Source organism: Mandrillus leucophaeus, unplaced genomic scaffold (assembly GCF_000951045.1).
Source record: "Mandrillus leucophaeus isolate KB7577 unplaced genomic scaffold, Mleu.le_1.0 Scaffold2217, whole genome shotgun sequence".
Lineage (NCBI taxonomy): Eukaryota > Metazoa > Chordata > Mammalia > Primates > Cercopithecidae > Mandrillus > Mandrillus leucophaeus.
In genome coordinates, this window is record NW_012102274.1 from 1,334 (window position 1) to 8,401 (window position 7,068).

The 7,068-nt window shown below is 49.7% G+C and overlaps 2 pseudogenes; both read left to right on the forward strand.

The window, feature by feature from the left end:
* Positions 1 to 3,919: 3,919 nt before the first annotated feature.
* On the forward strand, positions 3,920 to 4,885 carry LOC105540555 (annotated as a pseudogene).
* An 826-nt stretch (positions 4,886 to 5,711) lies between these two features.
* Positions 5,712 to 7,068, forward strand: part of LOC105540556 — a 12,907-nt pseudogene continuing 11,550 nt past the window's right edge.

Sequence of the window (7,068 nt, forward strand, 5' to 3'; positions counted from 1 at the left end):
AGGGGGAGATGCGCTCTTATTTTTTGAATTTCCAGCTTTTCTGCCCTGCTTTTTCCCCATCTTTGTGATTTTTATCTGCCTTTGGTCTTTGATGATGGTGACATACTGATGGGGTTTTGGTGTGGGTGTCCTTCCTGTTTGTTAGTTTTCCTTCTAACAGTCAGGACCCTCAGCTGTAGGTCTGTCGGAGATTGCTTGAGGTCCACTCCAGATGCTGTTTGCCTGGGTATCAGCAGCAGAGGCTGCAGAAGATAGAATATTGCTGAACAGTGAGTGTTCCTGTCTGATTCTTGCTTTGGAAGCTTCGTTTCAGGGGTGTACCCCGCCCTGTGAGGTGTGGGGTGTCAGTCTGCCCCTAGTGGGGGATGTCTCCCAGTTAGGCTACTCAGGGGTCAGGGACCCACTTGAGCAGGCAGTCTGTCCCTTCTCAGATCTCAACCTCTGCGTCGGGAGATCCACTGCTCTCTTCAAAGCTGTCAGACAAGGTCGTTTGCATCTGCAGAGGTTTCTGCTGCTTTTTGTTTAGCTGTGCCCTGTCCCCAGAGGTGGAGTCTACAGAGACAGGCAGGCCTCCTTGAGCTGCTGTGGGCTCCACCCAGTTGGAGCTTCCCAGAGGCTTTGTTTACCTACTTAAGCCTCAACAATGGCGGGTGCCCCTCCCCCAGCATCGTTGCTGTCTTGCAGTTAGATCGCAGACTACTGTGCTAGCAATGAGGGAGGGTCCATGGGCATAGGACCCTCCCAGCCAGGTGTGGGATATAATCTCCTGGCGTGCCCTTTGCTAAGACCCTTGGTAAAGTACAGTATTGGGGTGGGAGTTACCCAATTTTCCAGGTGTTGTGTGTCTCAGTTCCCCTGGCTAGGAAAAGTGATTCCCTTCCCACTTGTGCTTCTCAGGTGAGGCTATGCCTCACCCTGCTTCAGCTCTCGCTGGTCGGGCTGCAGCAGCTGACCCACACAGATTGTCTGGCACTCCCTGGTGAGATGAACCCGGTACCTCAGTTGAAAATGCAGAAGTCACTCGTCTTCTGTGTTGCTGGCACTGGGAGCAGGAGACTGGAGCTGTTCCTATTCAGCCATCTTGCTCCACCTCAGCAACAATCAATTTTATGTCTCTATAGATGAGCCTATTATCCAAGTTTCTAATAACCAGGATCATGAATTATGTGGTCTTTTGGGTCTGGTTTCTTTCACTTAGCCTAATGGTTTTGGGTTCCATTTCTGTTGTGGCTTGCATCATTACATCATTCCTCTTGGATGGCAAAGTAGCGTTCTATTGCATGGACATTACCACATGTTATGAACATTCATATAAGAATCTTTGTATGATTATAGGAATTTTACTCGTTTTGAATACTAACTTTGGGTTAGAATTTCTGTGTCCTATAGTGATTTTATGTGCAACGTTTTGCAGGATTGCCACATTTTTATTTTGTATTGTTTTGTTTACAAGGTGGCCCAATATTTTACATTCCTATTTGCAGTATATGTGAGTTCCATATTCTCCACTTCTTTTCTAACATTTGTCATTGTATCTTTGGTATAGCCATTCTAGTGGGTGTCAATTAGTATTAATTGTGGTTTGACTTGTATTATTTTAGCAACTCATGAAATTGAGCAAATTGGCAAATTGTGTATCTTCTATGGAAAACGTCTATTCAAATATTTTGTCCATTTTTAATTGGCCAATAGTTGTTTCATTATTGACTGCTAAGAGATTTTTATATATTCTACGTACTAGCTTCTCTGAGTTTGGTTTTTAAGATTCCTTATATAAATGAGATTTCATATATATATATAAAATATTCTTCATAAACTCTAATATACCCAAATCACATATACAATTTAAAATATTTTCTCCCATTAAGCAGCATATTTTTTCACCTTCTTTTTGATGTTCTAAGAACAAAAGTTTCCAATTCAATACAGTATAATTTATCTTTTTTAAAAAAAAAATGTGCCTTTGGTGTAGTATCTTAGACATATTTATGTAATCCAAGAATACAAATATTAACTCTATGATTTCTCCAAAGAATTTTGTGTTTTACCTCTTACATGTTGATAGATTATCCTTTTTGAGTAGTTTTGGGCAGCTGCAGTTTGAGTTAGGGGTCCACCTTATCCTTTTGCAAAGTGGATATTTAGTTTTCCCAGTAAAATTTTTTGAAATGCCATTTATTTTCCTATTACAATTTCTTGTCATCTATGACACAATCGATTTACCATAAATTAATGTGTTTATTAGTTGCCCTTCTGTTCTATTCTATTGACCTACATGAATCTATATTAATGTTAGCACCAGAGTATAACACTGCAATAAAGATTGATATTGGTCGTGTGGGCATGGTGGCTCACACTTGTAATCCAAGCATTTTGCGAGGCTGAGGCAGGATAATTGCTTGATCCCAGGAGTTTGAGACTAGCCTGGGCAAGACACCAAGACCCCATCTCTACAAGAAAAAACAATGTTAGCAGGATGAGTGGCATGCACTTGTTGTCCCAGCTACTCCTGTGGCTGAGGTGGGAAGATCGCTTGAGTCCAGGAGTTCCAGGATGCAGTGAGCTGTGATTGTGCCACTAAACTCCAGCCAAGGTGACAAAGAAAGACCCTGTTGTTGAAAAACAAAAACAAAAAGATATTGGCAGGGCAAGTCATTAAATTTTGTTATTCTTTTTTTAAAAAATTGCATTTATTTTATTTTGGTTGCATATCCACATGCATTTTAGGAAGAGCTTTACAATTTTTATTGAAAAAACTAGGGAATTTGCATTGAATCTATAGAACCAGATTTTAGTATTTTGGTGTTAATAGTAAGTATTGTTATTCTTGAATATTGATGTCACTCAACATATTCAGTTCTTTGATTAATTTTAGCATTTTAGAATAATTTTTCACCATAAAGTCATTACATTTATTTTGCTACATTTATTTCTGGGTATTTCTTCCTTTTTGATGCTTTTACCAATGGAAATTTTGTCTTCATTTAATTTTTAGAATAACTGATTTATGCAATAGTACAATTTAATTTTGTATGTTGATCTTACATCTGATTGTATCTAATTAACTTACTAATTCATCTAGGTTTTCAGTAAATTTCTTACACATATTTATACAAAATTATGACATGTGAAAGGACCTATTTCTTTTTCAATCTGGGGAAGGGGTAGGAGAGGGGTTCTGCCTAGGCCTGGCCCTTCTTCCCATCTGGTCATTGCGTGAGGCCCAGAACCCTTGGTGGGGGCTATGGAGAGGCACAGGCTCTGCTGGGGTCCCTGGGCCTGGAGGGGCAGGGATGGAGGGAGAGCCTGGCTCCTGCTTCACCTGGTTAGGATGAACACCAGAGCTGTCCTGATGGGGCCCTGGCAGCACAGCAGAGGCACAGGCAAGGCGCCCTGGTGAGCTGGGCATGCTCCCTCTCCCCAGCTGAGCTGCCCTTTGTCTCTTGCTGCCAGCTGTGGTCCCCATGGGAGAGACTTGGTTCTCTCCTGGCAGGGAAGGGGCTGCGAGGATGGGAAGGTGGAGCCACCAGCTTCTCAGTTGGAGCTCAGAGGCCTGGGGGACCAGTGTAGTTGTCCTCTGGGAGACAGGGATGGGGGGTTCCATCCCCCTCCATCTCACCAGCACCAGTGACTCTCAGGAAGGAGATGACTGTCAGGGCACCTGCAGGAGGCAGCAGGAACCAGAGGCCCCAGCCAGCCCTTAGGCCCATAAGGCAGAGGAGATGCTCAGTGCCTGTGACTGGCAGACTGGGGCAGCCCCTCAGGGCCTGGGCCCCGGTCTGCATCAGCTGTTGCCAAAGCAGTTCTGCCTGACCCTCTGGGGTGGAAGCTGACCAGAGGACCCCACTACTGGGACCTGCCCCTGTCAGTCAGTCTCCTAGGCCTCAATAGTACCTTGAGGGGTCCAGGTACCTGATCACGCCAGCTGAGGCAGCACCCGCGGGAACCTCGGCCCTGGCCTGGGAAATGCAGCCCTTAAGAAGGCAGGAGAAAGCGACTGCCATCAACTGATCTCAGACCACCATGTTCCTCCGAGTCTTTGAGTAACATCTCTTTCCAGGCATTGCCACCAGGGAGGAACTGGCCAGAGAGACGGGCCTCCCGGAGTCTAGGATTCAGATTTGGCTTCCAGGCCAGGGTGGCAGGGGACGCACGCACACAGGCGGCTGGTGCAATGCGCCCCTGGGTGGATGTCACTCTCCCCACACCTGGGCCTGGGAAAGGCCCCTTCCCGCACCCCACATGAACAGCCTGCCTTGGGTTCTCCCACGGAGAGCTTTCCTGAGCCACGCAGCAAGGGCCTTCACTCTGCTCCAGACCAGCCAGGCTTCACAGGCATAAGGAATCTCCCACCTGCTCCTGGCACTCGGGTCTTTTGGATTCGATGTCCTGGCTCCTATGGAAGCGGCGGTCTCCCACCATCAGACTCCTCGGTGGCCTCTGCACCCGACCAGATGTCAGGAGGACCAGGACCCACAGCAGGGCGGCCTGCTGGGGGCGTGCTCAGTGGGACAGCTTGGGCCCGGTCAAGCTGAGTCACAGAAGTAAGGTGTACTTGTGCCCCACCCGTTCCACCTGAGTCCGTGGTGGGGCAGGGGCCAGGGGTCCCAGGTCGCCAGGGCGGCAAAGGAACCCGAAGCCAAGGCGCCTGCGTAGGCCTCCGCGTGGCAGGGGCAGATGCAAGCCATCCAGGCGCCCTCCCAACCGCTCCACCAGCCAGAGGAGCCTGTTAGAGGAGCTCTTGTCGACCCCCGAGTTTCAGCAAAAGGCATAATCTCTTCTAGATCCAGAGCCACTGGGGGAGCTAAAGGACGTGGAAAAGCTCACTCCGCTGGAACCACTCCTAAGCGATGAAGAATACCGGGCCCTCCCCCAGGAGTTTTAGGACCCGGGGTGGGGTGGGGTGGGGCAGAGCGATGGACTCTTTGGGGGTGAACATCAGGCTCGGTATGGAGAGGCGAGAGGTTTCTCTTCTCTTTCACCTGTAGAATCTTTGAGTTCCAGGTCCCATGAGGGACTACACACAGAGGAGAGTTGTCATCCTTTCCTGAGCATCCAGAGGATCTCAGAGACCGCCCAAATACACCAAGGTGGGCCGTCTACTGCGCATGCGCGGGATCTCAGGCAGCTGGCTAGGCTTTGGGATCCGCCAGGGCAGAAGTCTCATTCCTTTTTCGTCCCGCGTTCTTCAGTGGGGTGAGGGGAGAACTCGGTCCTGCGAAACGCTGGGACCGGGTAGCAGACAGCTCGGCTGTCTTTTCCGCGGCTCGCCTCCGCTGCCTCCCCGCTCCAACGTTACTCGCCCACCCGTGCCCCGCCAGCCTCCTCGCCATCATTGAGGAGTACCTGGCAGCTAAATGTAGAGCCCAGACCTCGAGCAAACCTGGGTGCTGCCCTTTCAAGACCGGAGTGAAGGCAGGCAGAGATGGGGTGAGGAACCGAGGCAGCCAAGGAGAAAAGGATGGAGGGAGGATAGGACGGTTGGACAGAGGGAGGTTGGAAGGGAGGGAGGGAGGAGAGGAGGGAGGAGAAAGAGGGAAAAGCGAAGTCAGGGAGAAAGGGAGGGAGGGAGAAAGAACGTGAGTGGGGGAGGAATGGACGGAGGAACGGAGGGACAGAGGGAGAAAGCAAGCAAGAAATAGAGAAAGGGAGGCAGATAGAAAAAGCGGTCTTCTGCCTCCAGGACCAACAGGACCCCGCACTCCGGGAATATGTTGGGCGACCAGTGCGGGCTAAGTGCTTGGCCCACAGCCGCGTCGGCCCGCGGGGGCTCACCGACCCTCCGAATCGCTAGACCTGAGCGATTGTGACGAATTCCTTCTCCCAAGGAATGAGTCAATTCCCCGAAGAGCAAAGAGCCGAAATTCGGGTGGTTGTCTGTTTTTCACACTGCATTCAGTGCAGAGGCCGACTGAGGCGCAAGGGAGCTGGCCGGCCTCTCTCTGTCCGTGTCTGTCCTGTGAAATTCTGGCATGGTCTCTCCGCGACGGCTCTCCCCATACCTTCTGACAACCCTCTCCCCGAGGAAGCGAGGAGGAGGAAGGCGAAGGAGAGTCTTTTGGACTGCGACCCGAAGGGATGACATGCGAGCGTGCTTTGAGCGGAACTCTGGCATCACCAGCAGAGAACAGCTGGCCCAAGCGATGGGCATGCAGGAGCCCAGGGTCCAGATCTGGTTTCAGAATGAGAGATCACTCAGCTGAGGCAGCACCAGCGGGGACCTCGGGCCTGGCCTGGGAAACACAGCCCTCAAGAAGGCAACAGAAAGCAAACCGCTGGCCCCTGATCCCAGACCACCTTGCTCCTCTGAGCATTTGAGAAAGATGGCTTTCCAGGCATCACCAACAGGGAGGAACTGGCTGAGTAGCCTTGCAAAGGCAACTCTCCGCATGGTCTCTGACTTTTGGAGGAAAGGCAAGTGCTTTGGGGCATATTTTCCTCTCTTACTTTTTTGAGGCCGGTTGGTGGATGGGATAAGGCCAAGACTGGAGTGGAATTTTAAAGATTCAGCGCTGGAGTCCATATGTCCCACCGAGGGAGCTAACCTGTGGCCTCACACAGTGATCCTGGGCCTTTTAAGCCTGCTGTCCCTCAGAACTGTTTTCTCACCTTTTAATGGAATGAGGTGTGTGCTTCAGCTTGTTTAGCAAAACCACTCTGGAATCATTCAACTTTTGAGATTAAAAAACACAAAACCATAGCACAGCTGTCTTTTTTTTTTTTTTTTTTTTTGCCCGGGCTGGAGTGCAATGGCAAGGTCTCGGCTCACTGCAACCTCTACCTCCTGGGTTCAAATGATTCTCCTGCCTCAGCCTTCTGAGTAGCTGGGATTACAGGTGCATGCCACCGCACCTAGCTATATTTTTTTGTATTTTTAGTATAGACAGAGTTTCACTATGTTGGCCAGGCTGATCCACCCACTTCGGCCTCCCAAAGTGCTGGGATTACAGGCCTGAGTCACTGCCCCCGGCCAGCACAGCTGTCTTTAGGCAAGCAAGATCACATCTACTCCAGCGCGATCTGTCATCTGAAGACTTGAAAACAAAAATGAAGTTTTTATAGTCACTG